Here is a 14,830-nt window from a genome sequence, read left to right as displayed (position 1 = left end):
TGTGAGACAGCCGAAATACCCTCAGACTTCAAGAAGAATATAATAATTCCAATCCCAAAGAAAGCAGGCGTTGACAGATGTGAAAATTACCGAACGATCAGTTTAATAAGTCACGGCTGTATAATACTAACGCGAATTCTTTACAGACGAATGGAAAAACTGGTAGAAGCCGACCTTGGGGAAGATCAGTTTGGATTCCGTAGAAATATGGGGTCACGTGAGGCAATACTGACCCTACGACTTATCTTAGAAGCTAGATTAAGAAAAGGCAAACCTACGTTTCTAGCATTTGTAGACTTAGAGAAAGCTTTTGACAATGTTGACTGGAATACTCTCTTTCAAATTCTGAAGGTGGCAGGGGTAAAATACAGGGAGTGAAAGGCTATTAACAATTTGTACCGAAACCAGATGGCAGTTATAAGAGTTGAGGGACATGAAAGGGAAGCAGTGGTTGGGAAGGAAGTGATACAGGGTTGTAGCCTCTCCCCGATGTTATTCAAACTGTATAGGGAGCAAGCAGCAAAGGGAACAAAAGAAAAATTTGGAGTAGGTGTTAAAATCCATGGAGAAGAAATAAAAACTTTAAGGTTTGCCGATGACATTGTAATTCTGTCAGAGACAGCAAAAGACTTGGAAGAGCAGTTGAACGGAATGGACAGTGTCTTGAAAGGAGGGTATAAGATGAACATCAACAAATGCAAAACAAGGATAATGGAATGTAGTCGAATTAAGTCGAGTGATGCTGAGGGAATTAGATTAGGAAATGAGACACTTAAAGTAGTAAAGGAGTTTTGCTATTTGGGAAGCAAAATAACTGATGATGGTCGAAGTAGAGAGGATATAAAATGTAGACTGCCAATGGCAAGGAAATCGTTTCTGAAGAAGAGAAATTTGTTAACATCGAGTATAAATTTGGGTGTCTGGAAGTCGTTTCGAAAGTATTTGTATGAAGTGTAGCCATGTATGGAAGTGAGACATGGACGATAAATAGTTTAGACAAGAGGAGAATAGAAGCTTTCGAAATGTGGTGCTACAGAAGAATACTGAAGATTAGATGGGTGGATCACGTAACTAATGAGGAGGTATTGAATAGAATTGGGAAGAAGGGAGAAGAGGAACTTGTGGCACAACTTGACCAGAAGAAGGGATCGGTTGGTAGGACATGTTCTGAGGCATCAAGGGATCACCAGTTTAGTACCGGAGGGCAGTGTGGAGGGTAAAAATCGTAGAGGGAGACCAAGAGATGAATACACTAAGCAGATTCAGAAGGATGTAGGTTGCAGTTGGTACTGTGAGATGAAGAAGCTTGCTCAGGATAGAGTAGCATGGGGAGCTGCATCAAACCAGTCTCAGGACTGAAGACCACAACAACAAACCATAACAAAGTAATGCCAGTGTGTTTGTTTGATACGATTGGTAAACTTATGAAGGCTACGTCATAGAAATGAGATATTTAAATTGCACATACATCAGACGAGACAGTCTATGTCGTATTTTTCAAATCAATAAATTTATTATTTCATCAGTTTCGATTTTGATGAAATTTGGTATAAATTTCGCATATGTGGAGCCTAATATTTGGTATGAGAGTAGACGAACGTTATGACAACATCATTCTTTCCATAATGTTCTGCGATGGCAACATCTGAGGCGCTCGGGATTAAAAGTTAGAGAGAATGATGTTGAAATGTAATCTGTACTAATGATCTGATGGTCAAATAAGAAGATGTATTCCTTAGCTCTTCAGCTGAGTTTCTCGCTCCTAAAATAAATAAAAAAAAGTAACGATCATTTGTAAGGATTGTTAACTTTCCCGCCACAGAGTGGATATCAGGACACACGTCACAAGACCGTGACGTATATGACACATAGCTAAAAAAAACTTTTTCCTCGTATAGATGAGCTTGTTCCCCCTACGAATGAAAACACACAAGACGTGTCGGATCTCACACCGCCTTGTGATAGGAGGGTTAATTTTATGGAAATTTTGATTATGAAGGTTGTAACCTGAGCAATTTGGCGATGTAAGCTTTATTACCGTCAGATGTTGCGGAGCACAAATTGCAACTATATTTTTACATTTTTCAAATGAGAGTTGTACTAACGTAAACTAAAGCATAATAAAAAAAAAAGTGGAAGTGCAAAGAAGACTTCTGTAAGCTTGTAAGCTTTCACTATCATGAAGAAGCGCTACGAGTGGAAGACTCGAGAGTGTCCGATCAGCACCAAGATTTGCTGTCGCTAGACACAAGTGAGGAATGTCTGGTTACCGGCAAATGAATATCTTTGTCGGTATTGGTTTCATTTTTTCAAATGATGTGTACTGTGTAGGGGCGGAAAACAAGTTATGGTTTAGTGAGTGGTAATAAATTCATAATATAGTCAATAAACTAATCTGTAACTCACAAGTGCATGAATTAAGGCACTTATGAAGAAAAACGTAAGCTCATTCATTTGAAAATAATGTTTATGGTGCTAGAGTTAAGTATTTTGTAATGTAATGTAGAGAAGATTCTTCTTGAAGTCGTTTGCCGTATATTAAATATAACAGATCAGCGAAAGCCATAAGCACATTAGAGTAGAAAAACCCGTACGCAATAACAGAACAACAGTAGAACAAATGAATGATAGCTCCTTTAGTGTGTTTTGTCAAAATTTTCGAAGACTGCTATTCACACTTCTAAAATTTCGCACAATCCTTTTCATTATATCTTTAAGTTACCCTACGTACTTATATTCACGCAAGTGGTTTTGTAATATTTACGTGTGTTACCACACCTGTCACAAACATCATGTAAGCAATAGCTGCTGAGAGAATTTAGAGGCACGTTGCTAATAAAGTCTGTTTGGACTATATATGTATTGTGTTGCGGAAAAGTGCGATACTATACAGTGAAAATCATCTGAAGTAAGGTTTTTTTTAATATATATTCCAAGGAGACTGGTCTCTGGGATGTGGAAATAAATTGGAGTGTACATGGGAATTTATGTGCAGTACAGGAAATTACATTACTGTATTCCAGTTGTAATTCTAATTGTACACTACTCTAAATCATTAAATTTAGAATTTCTGTGAAGATCCTCTGAAATCTGATTTGGGAGAAGTGAGTTTCATATTCTGGCTATCCTCACATCAGGTTCTACGATTTTCCCTTGTTGCTAATATTTCTGCTGTGATGGTTCCATTGATAAGGCCATGGCCGATTTCCTGCCCCATCCACACTTAATCCTGTGTATATGTTACATATGTGTGTTTTTTTAGCTGCCAGAGGTTGAGGTTGTGTGTGTGTCATAATATTGTACCATTCCATCATGTTTTAATTCATTTCTGTACTGTTCTTAGAAGCCCAGCTCTACAATGATTTCCATCTTCATTTTATTACCAACATACCATGACCCCTCATGTACTGGACATCCTGTTACTAGGATATCTGCAATCTGCAAGGCTTATATCCCCTTTGTGTTTTTGTGATAAATTATGATGTCTGCTACTTCACTGTTTGTGTAAGTTGTTCAAAAAGTTCCATTCAGTAGAATTCACAGCCATAATTATCAAGCAAACTGGAGACTATATAAGAAAATAATGCCAAATTGCAGATAGCCTGTGACTGAAAGAGGCGGTGCAGTGTTTGATACCGAGATTTCATTTAGGAGGATGGAAATTAAAATCTCTGCTTGGAGAAATCTGGATTGAGGTTCTCCAGTTTCCCTCAATCATGATAGGTTAAAGCTAGGATGTTTCCACTAAATAGGATGTGGCTAATTTCATTTCCCAGCCACTCCTAATCTACTTGTCTCAATTTATAATGAACTCACCATCAATGAAACATGAAACCTTATTCGTCCTTCCTTATCAGCAAAGAGCGTTGGATAGTTTCAGTTTTGGTGCTCAAAATAATAAGCCACATGCCTTGCCTCTCGTTAGTTACACAAAGCTATCCTGTCATTGACTATGCAGAACCCACACATTGCCAATGTATCTATCGTAGGGAAAAAGAGCTGACTGCCACTGCCCTGTTGTAGACTTTGTTCAAAAAGTCTTGTGAAAAAATTCAAAGAAATTAATTTCAGAGGGAAAACTACGTTGGAACTGCTTGAGGCTTGATAACGGTGAATCACTTAAGTAATTTTATGAGACATGAAGATTAAAATAATTTTGTAAATCAGATGATGGATATGAGAGATACGTTTATTGTGTTTTAACCTACAATAAACATTAAGGTATTTTTGTGACATGAGGAGAACATTTTTACTTAGCTACTGCATGTAGTGAAAAACAGTATTAAATAAAAGGAATACATATAATTTTGTGCCATGTCATTGTACATTACCAAAGTTTCAGCACCAACGTATAGCTTCACTGAGAACTATTCACATTGCTCTCGGTGTAATCTAAGATATGACCATCAATTAATTCAGGTTCATCTGTCTGCTCTGTGGCTTCATACTGAGTCAGGGGTAAAAAAATATCCATGATGAACTGCAAGTCTGTACGTCTATGGATTAGGCTGTATAGAATAGGACAATGATTTTTTGGTGTTAAGGTCGTAATCGATGATTACTGTGTAGGATGACCATCATTCTTGAAATTAATTTCACGTAATTCTCCACATACAGCGTGTTTCAGCAAAATTATATGAGGACTTGAGGCCAAAAATTTGAACACTCTGGTTTCTGAAAAGTTAATAGGTTGTTCATCTGTTAACTATCTTTCTTTCTGTTGTGTTAGGAGCTAACTCTGCCTCCTTACTGGGAAAAAAAAAGAAATACTAATAGCATGAACCTACAAAACTTCACTGAACAGTACAGCAATTTAGCAGCAATGTAATGGCGAGCCTCAGTGAAACATATAGTAGACACCTAGTGATGCCATCACAAGAAAAACAATCATTTATGGTTAATGAACTCCAGATAAATATCTAAGAATCTGTCCCATAGTTTATTGTTCCATTAGATAATAGTATTATTTAATGTACTGCACTGTCATGATAAGCCATAATAGTCTTAATTGCATTTTGTTGTTGCTTTACCTCTGATGATGATGCAATATCGCAAGTGAATTCACTCTCAAAATGATGGGTTCCCATATCAGCTTCACAATGCATATTTTCATATAAATGACTCCTGTGCAAGATGCCATTTTGCATACGAAAGCTCAAAAATGATGTGTTGTTTCTTGGTGCAATACAAAACAACAGTGTGTGTGTGTTGCGATCATGTAATTTCTTCAAATAATACTCCACCAGTGGCTTGCCATCCTCCATTAGATACGAAAAGTGTATAAATCTTAATATTTCTCAGTGTGTGGCTTACCATTGTGTACCCATGAGTGCCTCATTTATCCATCGGCACCATAGATTCGTGCCCAGATACACAGAGACTCACACAGTCAGAGACGTAGTCATTATTTCAATGCTCCATCTATAAATAGAATGAGAAGAAACTGTAGGCTAACGCATTGTATGGCGCAATAAAAAGTCCATTTTACCACATGTGTAATGGCGATCAAGAATGAAACATTAACTATTTATTCAAACAGCGGGATCTACATGGCTGAATGGGTATGTGTATTAACTCCATCTACGTCTACATGATTACTCTGAAAATCACACTTAAATGCCTGGCAGAGGGTTCATCGAACCACATTCACAATAATTCTCTATTATTTCACTCTCAGCATGCAGAAAAAATGAACACCTATGTCTCTCTGTGCGAGTTCTGATTTGCCTTATTTTGTCAATTTCTGTTATTTCGTTATGATGATCATTTCTCCCTACGTAGGTCAGGATCAACAAAATATTTTCGCCTTTGGAGGAGAAAGTTGGCAGTTGAAATTTTGTGAGAACACCTATCACAATGAGAATCACCTTTGTTTTAATGATGTTCATCCCAAATCCTGCATCATGTCCGTGACACTCTCTCCCCTATTTCTCGATAATACAAAATGTGCTGCTCTTCTTTGAACTTTCTCGATTTACTCCTTTAATTCTGTGTGGTAAAGATCCCACAATGTGCAACAGTACTCTGGAAGAGGATGGAAAAAGCGTAGTGTAGGCAGTCTCTCTATTAGATCTGTTGTGTTTTGCCAATTAATCACAGGCTTTTGTTCACCTTTGCCACAACATTTTGCAAGTGTTCTTTTCAATTTAAGTTGTTTCTAATTGTAATTCCTAGGTATTTAGTTTATGGCCTTTAGCTTTGACTGATTTATCATGTAGGCCCTAACTGAAATTTAACGGATTCCTTTTAGCACTTTTGTGGATGACATCACACTTTTCATTATTTAGAGTTAGTTGCCAATTTTCGCACCATACAAATATCTTTTCTAAATTGTTTTACAGTTTGATTTGATCTGATTACTGTACAAGATGATAAATGTGAACATCTGCAAATAACCAAAGACGGCTTCTCAGATTGTCTTTTAAATCATTTATATAGATAAGGAACAGCTGAGGGCCAATAACACTACCTTGGGGAATTCCAGAGATCACTTCTGTTTTACTCGATGACTTTCTTTCATTTACTATGAACTGTGGCCCATCTGACAGGAAATCATGAATCCAGTCACATAATGAGACGATATTCTATAAGCACGCAATTTGGTTACAAGCTGCTTGTGAGGAAAAGTGTCAAAAGCCATCCATCTGGAAATCTAGAATCACTTATGGAAAAATTTAGGCAGGGTGTTTGAATTGTACATAGACCTGAAACTTCATTTATCAGCCATGCCAATCCACAAGATACACTGTAACAGTTGTTGTAGATATATTTTCTAACCAAGTAATATTATGCATTCTATTTTGGGAACATTATAATACCAATCAGGATACATGTCATTGAACTGACATTGTATCATATGAGGGGTGTTCAGAAATAAGAAGTGATTCTAGAACACCATGTAAATGCTAGATGGCAGTTGTGAACAATGAGTACAGCGAAAGGACAGCACCAGTTTTTTATTAAGTAGAGAATGGATGAGATACGAGGTGAGTATCTTGGACAAAGAGGGCTGCATGGTTTTTCTGCGAGGAAGTAGTCAGAACAATAGATTCATAAATGTTTAACAGCAGTCTGTGGTCAAGAAGCTCCTGTTTATGGGGCAGATAATTACCATCAGCACTTGAATAATGAGCAAAGTTAACATTACTGGGGCTCGTTCTTGTCACACCCACCATTATTCACTGGGTCTTGTTTCATCTGGGTGTGCTTGATTCGATAATACAAAGGATGTGCTGTGGGCTAATGAAGAAGTCTTACAGGCAACTGTCTTGAGTGGGTGCTTAGTACTCTCAAACATTGATTCCGTGACACAATAATGAAGTTTCCAGGAAGGTGGCAGTGGTGTACTGACATCAGTTGGGAGTATGTTGAGAGATCCTGTGTTCATTGACTCATGTTCATTAATAAATAATGCACAAATAATTACTATTGTAAACCATTTAGTAGTACCCCTGTTAGATAAGGTTACTCGACAACATACTGATGATTAAGGTAGCAGAAAATTTTTATTTCACACAAGTTCATTTCAGGAATGGGGTAGCACTTATCAGATGGAAGAGAGCCAGTCCATGCCTGATTTCACCGGTGGCTTTCTTCCATCGTATACAGGAATTGAACAAAGTACAAGAAAGAATCACAAATTAGGAGTGTCATGATCACCCTGTGGAATTTTCCTGTGATGATTTATTGTAAAGTGTGAAGGAAATGATCCATGAAGATCGTCATATGACAATGACACTGTACCTGCCCTACATTTTTCATGTGGAACCACTTACTGCATCATTCATATGTGGTTGAATTTACAAAATTTTACAAATTTTTACAAATTTACTTTACAAAAAGTTTCCTGCTTTTCGATCATAGTTCACAAATGAAACAGAATGGGCTATCTGTGTAGCACATCATGTTGCAGTGAAGGAAACTATTTTATAACACTGATCATTTTAGGGGACGAGTCACGGGTCCACCACTACCAACCTGATTTGTAACACTACTCTGTGGAATGAAATAAGTCCTCCTTCCCAGCAAAGCTAAAATTTGAGGCAGTTTCATAGTCAATGTGAATGTATGCATTCCCGGCGTATACAGCTGGCGAAGAGTTCTCGGGCTTCCAGCCAGGTGGCGGTGTCTTCAAACTGCGATGTTTCGACGAGTGACATACTCATCATCTTCTGGCGAAGTGCCGAGACTTTGCGGATGCTGGTCCCTTTATACCTGCGGTGTGCCCCTCACCACCTGGCCGCGGGAGGCTGGATCCAGAGGAGCCAGCGGGCGGGGTGGAGGGGGAAGCGGGTGCGCCGTTAGTGTCTCCGTCAGAGCATTCTGATCGCGTCTCTCCGTTCTTGTTGCGTTCCTGGCGTATTGCGGCTAATGCTGGATTCCAGGCCGCACTCAGTTGATAGCCTTCGTCCCTGTTCACAAGATTCTCGTGGACCCGTATTTCTATTGATTCTTTAATGACGCTATCCCAATGGCTCCCGGCTCGGCACAGCACTCTGGTGTTTTCGAAATCAAAGGACCCAGCCTACAGGAAACTCAACAAGGACCCTACATCGACGATGACCAGGAAAACCGTGGTGCTACTGAAGGACTCAGATCTACCAGAGGCAGTGCAGAAACGGCTGTATCCCAGAGCGCCAACGACGCCGCGCCTTTATGGATTGCCCAAGATTCACAAAGACGGGGTGCCTCTACGGCCGATTCTGGACATTATCAACTCGCACAGTTATGGACTGGCCAAATACCTGGCGACACTGTTGAAACCACTGGTGGGACACTGCAGTCATCACGTGAAAAACTCCGCAGATTTCGTTAGAATACTGAAGGACATCCGAATACAGAGTGATGACCTGCTCGTGAGCTTCGACGTCACCTCCTTGTTCACGAAAGTACCGTTACAAGACGCCTTGGCGCTCCTTAATCAGCACTTCGAGCCTGAAACAGTGAAGCTCTTTGAATATGCACTTACGACCACCTACTTCAAGTGCAATGGAGAGGATTATGAACAGGTGGATGGAGTGGCCATGGGATCTCCCCTTGCTCCAGGTATCGCGAATCTTTCTTTGGAACACTGTGAGGAGGTGGCACTACAAACTGCTCACCGTAAACCCAGGCACTTCTTCCGCTATGTGGACGACACTTTCGTGATTTGGCAGCATGGCAGGCAGGCGCTGGAGGAGTTTATGGACCACCTAAACGGCATACATAAGAATATCACCTTCACGATGGAAGTAGAAGAGAATGGCTGTATTCCATTCCTGGACATACTGATCAGGAAGAAAGCGGATGGCACGCTGGGCCATTCAGTATATAGAAAAAAGACTCACACAGACCTGTACCTCCATACAACCAGCTGCCACCATCCGGCGCAACGCCAGTCAGTACTGACCACCTTGGTACATAGGGCGCACGTCATTTGTGACAAAGAAAGCCTCTCAGACGAATTACACCACCTAAGAGAGGTATTTCGGAAAAATGGGTACAGTGAAACACAGATTGGCAGGGCCTTCAAGAGGAGACAGGCTGACAAATTTCAGGAAGAGGAAGAGGAAGTTAACAAGAGACTCGCCTTTCTTCCATATTTGGGGCCCACATCAGCTAAAATCGGAAGGCTATTAAGAAAATCAAACATAAATACCGTCTTCCGACCACCGCCGAAGACGAAAGAGCTGCTGGGCTCAGCTAAAGACCCACTCAAACTAAACACACATGGTATATACAGCATTGCCTGCGAATGTGGTGTGCAGTACATTGGTCAAACGCAGCGCTGCATCTCTAAAAGGTGCGAGGAACACATCAGGCATGTTCGACTTGGACAGATAGAGAAATCTGCTATAGCTGAACATAGCATCAAAGAAAACCACACCTTTGATTTCGAAAACACCAGAGTGCTGTGCCGAGCCAGGAGCTATTGGGATAGCGTCATTAAAGAATCAATAGAAATACGAGTCCACGAGAATCTTGTGAACAGGGACGAAGGCTATCAACTGAGCGCGGCCTGGAATCCAGCATTAGCCGCAATACGCCAGGAACGCAACAAGAACCATCCAGTTCACGAGACGTGATCAGAATGCTCTGACAGACACACGAACGGCGCACCCGCTTCCCCCTCCACCCCGCCCGCCGGCTCCTCTGGACCCAGCCTCCTGCGGCCAGGTGGTGGGGGGGCACACCGCAGGTATAAAGGGACCGGCATCCGCAAAGTCTCAGCACTTCGCCAGAAGATGATGAGTATGACACTCGTCGAAACGTCGCAGTTTGAAGACACCGCCACCCGGCTGGAAGCCCGAGAACTCTTCGCCAGTTTCATAGTCTCTTAGGCTGTGTAGTGTGTCATATTGCGAAAAATTCCAGCCTCACGAAGGGGCCCATAATGTCATAAATTCTTTTACCATTCCGTGGGAAGTGCAACAAGCTGTACGCCACAGACGACCTGGACTCCTGATAGCAGGCATGATTCTCATGGATGACAAAGCCCATTCTCATACAGTGAGGCAGACACTGGTTTTGCTAACGTTCTGTTGGGAACTTTTGGAACAGCGCCAACTTAACCCCCGGAGTTTGGTTCTCTTATCTACTTGTTCCATAGATCATATTCCAATAAATGTTATGATTTTGAATATGTCAACAGAACAAACATAGACCTCATATAAAGAAAGAAAATGGCTACATGCTAGCTGTTTACAGATTTCTTATTTACAAACTAGCTTAGTGCCTGTTGCTTCGCTCATGTAGACTGTATGATCTGCAAAGATTTTTTTGGTTTCCTTTAATAAAATTTTTATGTTGTTCACAAATTGCAACACCTTCTGAACTTTGCACGCTAATTAAGGCCATAGATGACTGGTCTGTTCTAAATGTACTTCTAACCAAAAAACGATTCTGGTAGCTGAAGTCAAAGGCTTTTGTTAGTCATGTAATTTTTTTCTCTTCATGATATTTCCATAGAAACGTCCAGCCCATAACACATTACTGTTAGATATAACAGAAATGAAATACCAATTTACACAGATTTAGCTTCAAAAATTTTCTAATATAACAAAATATTTTTTAAAAAGTTTTCATCTCCTATTTCACCTCCTTAGGGGTTGAATTTCCAAAAGTGGTGGAACACACATTTTTTTAAATTTCTTACTGAGAAACCAAATACCAATTTTCGTGGTTGTAGCCTCAAAATTGACTTAATAGTGATATGTTTTCAAAAAGCTTTTCATCCACTACTTCACCCCCTTAGGAGTGGAATTTTGAACAACTCTTTCTTAAACAGTGCCTGCAGTACAAGATCCGCACCCTCATTAAACTTAAGTTTCTATCCTTAGCAGTTTGCGATGGGCAATGATGAGCCAGTGAACCAGTCTCGCTCTGTTTCACCCACATGGGGGTTGAAATTCCAAGAATCTGTGGAACATGTATTTTCTCATTTCCAACTGAGAAGCCAAATACCGATTTTCAGAGATTTAGCTTTAAAATACCTACATAATGGAATGTTTTCACAAAACATTTCATTCTCCGTTTCACCTCCTTGGGAGTAGAAGTTTCAAAAACAGTGAAATGGGTATTTTTTATTTCTAACAGAGAAGCCAAATTCAAATGTTCATAAATTCAATCTCAAAAATGCGTGTATAATGAAATATTTCCTTAAAAGCTTTCATCATCTGTTTCACCACAATAGGGGTTGAATTTCCAAAAACAGTGAAATGTATATTTTTTTGTGTCTGACTGAGAAGCCAAATTCAAATTTTCATAGATTTAGCATTGCTCTCGTAGTGAAATATTTTTTGAAACATTTTATCCCCTATTTCAACCCCTTAGGGGTCAGAATTTCTGAAAACACTGAAACACTTTTTTTAAAATTTGTAACAGAGATGTCATATACCAATTTTCATAGAAGCAGCTTTAAAAAATACATTAGTGGTTAATAAATAATGATTTGCATTTAAAATATATATATATATTATTATTATTATATTATAGGAGCAAAAAAGGAGAGGAGTGGGGAACGACAGGCAGGTGCATTGGCAGAGGACTGCAAATAAACTGGGTGGGAGATGAGAATGGGTTGGAGAGGATATGACAGCGGGGGTGGAAACAGTTGGGTGCACGATGCGGGGACAATATGTTACCGTAGGTTGAGGCCAGGATAATTACAGAAATGGAGAATGTGTTGTGAGGATAGCTCCCATCTGCACAGTTCAGAAAAACTGGTGGTGGCGGGAATGGTCCAGATGGCTTGGGTAGAAGCAGCCATTGAAATAAATTATGTCCAGCTGCATGTTGCGAAACAGGGTCGTCTACTTTGCTCGTGGCCAAAGTTTGGTGGTGGCCACTCATCCTGGTGGACATCTGGTTGGTAGTCATACCAACATAAAAAGCTGCGCAAAAGCTGTGCAGTGATTGCAGCTGAGCTGGTAAATGACATGCCTGCTTCCACAGGTGTCCCAGCCCCTGATTGGGTAGAATAAATCTGTGACAGGGTGGAATAGGAAATGCTGAATGGTTGGATTGGGCAGGCTTTGCATCTGGGTCTTCCACAGGAATATGATTCTTGCGGCAAGGGGCTGGTATTGGGAGAGGCATAGGGATGACTAGGATGTTGTTGTGGTTGGGTGGCTGATTGCACACCACTGTAGGAGGGGTGGGAAGTCTCAGATAGAATGTCCCTCATTTCAGATCATGATGATAGATAATCAGAGCCCTAGTGAAGGATGTGGTTCAATTGTTCCAGTCAGGGGTGACTAGGGGACACTGCTTTGTGGCTTTTTCTTGGGGGTGGCAGGAGGATTGGGGGTGTGAGGAGAAATGGCATGGGAGATCTGTTTGCAGGCTAGGTCTTGGGCATAGTGCCTCTCTGTAAAGGCCTTTTTGCCGAGGCCCACAGCATTCTGAGCAAGGGAGTTTTTGTCTCTGCAGATATGAAATCCCCAGGTGGCTAGGCTGTAGAAAAGGGATTTTTAGAAGTGAAAGAGATGATAGATGATAGCTGTCAAAGTGCAGGTACTGGTGGTGGTTGGTGGGTTTAATGTGGGCAGAGGTGTGGATGGAGCTATCAGAGAGGAGGAGGTCAACATCTAGGATATGCTGGGTTTAGGAGGACCACGTGAAGCAGATGGGAGAGAAGGTGTTGAATTGTGAATTAACGGAGATAGGGTGTCTTGGCCCTGAGTCCAGATCATGAGGACATCATCAATAAACCTGAACCAGACGAGGGGTTTGGTGTTTTGGGAGGCTAGGAAGGTCTCCTCTAGATAGCCCATAAAAAGGTGCAAAGGAAGTTGGGGAAGATAGTGTTCAATAGCGATAAGCCCACGGGCATGAGGGATGTTGGTGTATAGGGAAGGAGTGTCAACAGTGATGAGTAGGGATCCAGGAGGTAAAGGAGTGGGGATGGTGGAGAAATGGCATAGGAAGCGATTGGTGTCTGACATGGGAGTCTGGATTACGGCAATTGGATGGAGGTGTTGGACAACAAGGGCTGAAATTCTTCCAGTGGGGGCACAATAACCAGCCATAATGGGGTGTCCAGGATTGTTGATTTTGGGGAGCATGTAGAAGGTAGGTGTGCTGGGTGTCATAGGGATGAGGAGCGAATTGGATTCAGGGGAGATATTCTGGAAAGGGTCTAAGGCTTTAATTAGGGATTGGAGTTTGTGTTGGACTTCTGGGATGGGATCAATCACCCTGGCAGAGTTTATTGGTGTCGGAGTCAGGTAATTGACGGGGGGCTTCTGCTGGGTAGTCTTTGTGATTCATAACAACAGTTGTGGAACCTTTGTCTGCAGGTATGATGATTAGGTCAGGATTTGTTCTGAGGTTGTGTATGGCTGTTCTTTCTTCTACTGAAAGGTTGATGTTCTGAGGAAGGGACCTGGGGAAGGATGGTGAGGCTAGGTTGGAAGTAATGAATTCCTAGAAGGTGACCAGTGGGTGGTTAGGTGGGGGGGGGGGGGGGGGGGGGTCATGGTTGGATGGTGGTGTGAAATGGAAGAGGCAAGGTTCAATGTTGGAATTTGGATGTTGCAGGGATTAGGAGAAGGAGAGTAGGTCTTTGATAAGTCCAGCATGATTAAATTTGGCTGTAGGGCTAAAGGTAAGGTCTTTGGACATGACTGAAACTTCTGTGAAGCTGAAGCTTGTGTGGAAAGGTTAGCGACAATGTTACAGGAATGTTTTGGCTTTGGTTTTGATAGAGAGTTGGTAGGGAGTTTAGGGGGATGGGGCAAGTTGAAAAGGTCAGCTAGGCAGGGTTTAGCTGCAATGAGGGGTGGACAAGGGGGAAGAGTGTGGGTATGATAGGGGTTGGACAGTGGTGCGTGGAGACAGCAGTGGGATGTCAGCAGGTAGGATAACTTATAGAGGTGGTGTCTGGAATGCTCCTCCAAGTGCTGGAGAGCAAGAGATTCCAATTTCAGAGATGTGATGTATGGAGCAGTGATTGTAGAGTAGTGGCATTTTGCAGAGGGAACAGAGGGGGTTCTGAGATACCTGTGCCATGGAGATGTGTTTTTGCAATGCCAGGTTTTGAGGGATAGGGATTGGCAGAATCTGAAAAGGTGTATGTCATTGTGAAAGGGGGGGGGGGGGGGGGGGGGGAGAAACAGGAAACAGGATGTGGGGCTGGCTTTTAGCCAGGAAAAGGGAAACTTTTCTGAATGGGTGTAGAAAGAGGGAGCAAGGGTCCAATGTGCCAGGAATGGCATAAAGGAAATGGGATGACGCAGAAATGTGCAAAATAGGTGTTGATGGTTGTAGGAGATGCATAAACGTGCATATAAAATATGAAAAGACTTACAGAAACATGCACAAATACACAAAAATACACACAGATATGTAA

General features: G+C 41.4%; 1 protein-coding gene across 1 annotated transcript in view; it reads left to right on the top strand.

The window, feature by feature from the left end:
- Nucleotides 1–2,287: 2,287 nt before the first annotated feature.
- Nucleotides 2,288–14,830, top strand: part of LOC124550975 — a 61,115-nt gene continuing 48,572 nt past the window's right edge. The window contains exon 1 of the mRNA XM_047125794.1: nucleotides 2,288–2,440. The gene's annotated coding sequence lies outside the window, so the exon portion shown is untranslated. The remainder of the gene's footprint in view (nucleotides 2,441–14,830) is intronic.

The sequence above is a fragment of the Schistocerca americana genome, chromosome 9 (assembly GCF_021461395.2).
Source record: "Schistocerca americana isolate TAMUIC-IGC-003095 chromosome 9, iqSchAmer2.1, whole genome shotgun sequence".
Taxonomy (NCBI): domain Eukaryota; kingdom Metazoa; phylum Arthropoda; class Insecta; order Orthoptera; family Acrididae; genus Schistocerca; species Schistocerca americana.
Note: the sequence above shows the minus strand (reverse complement) of the source record. Positions and strands in the feature narration are given on the sequence as shown.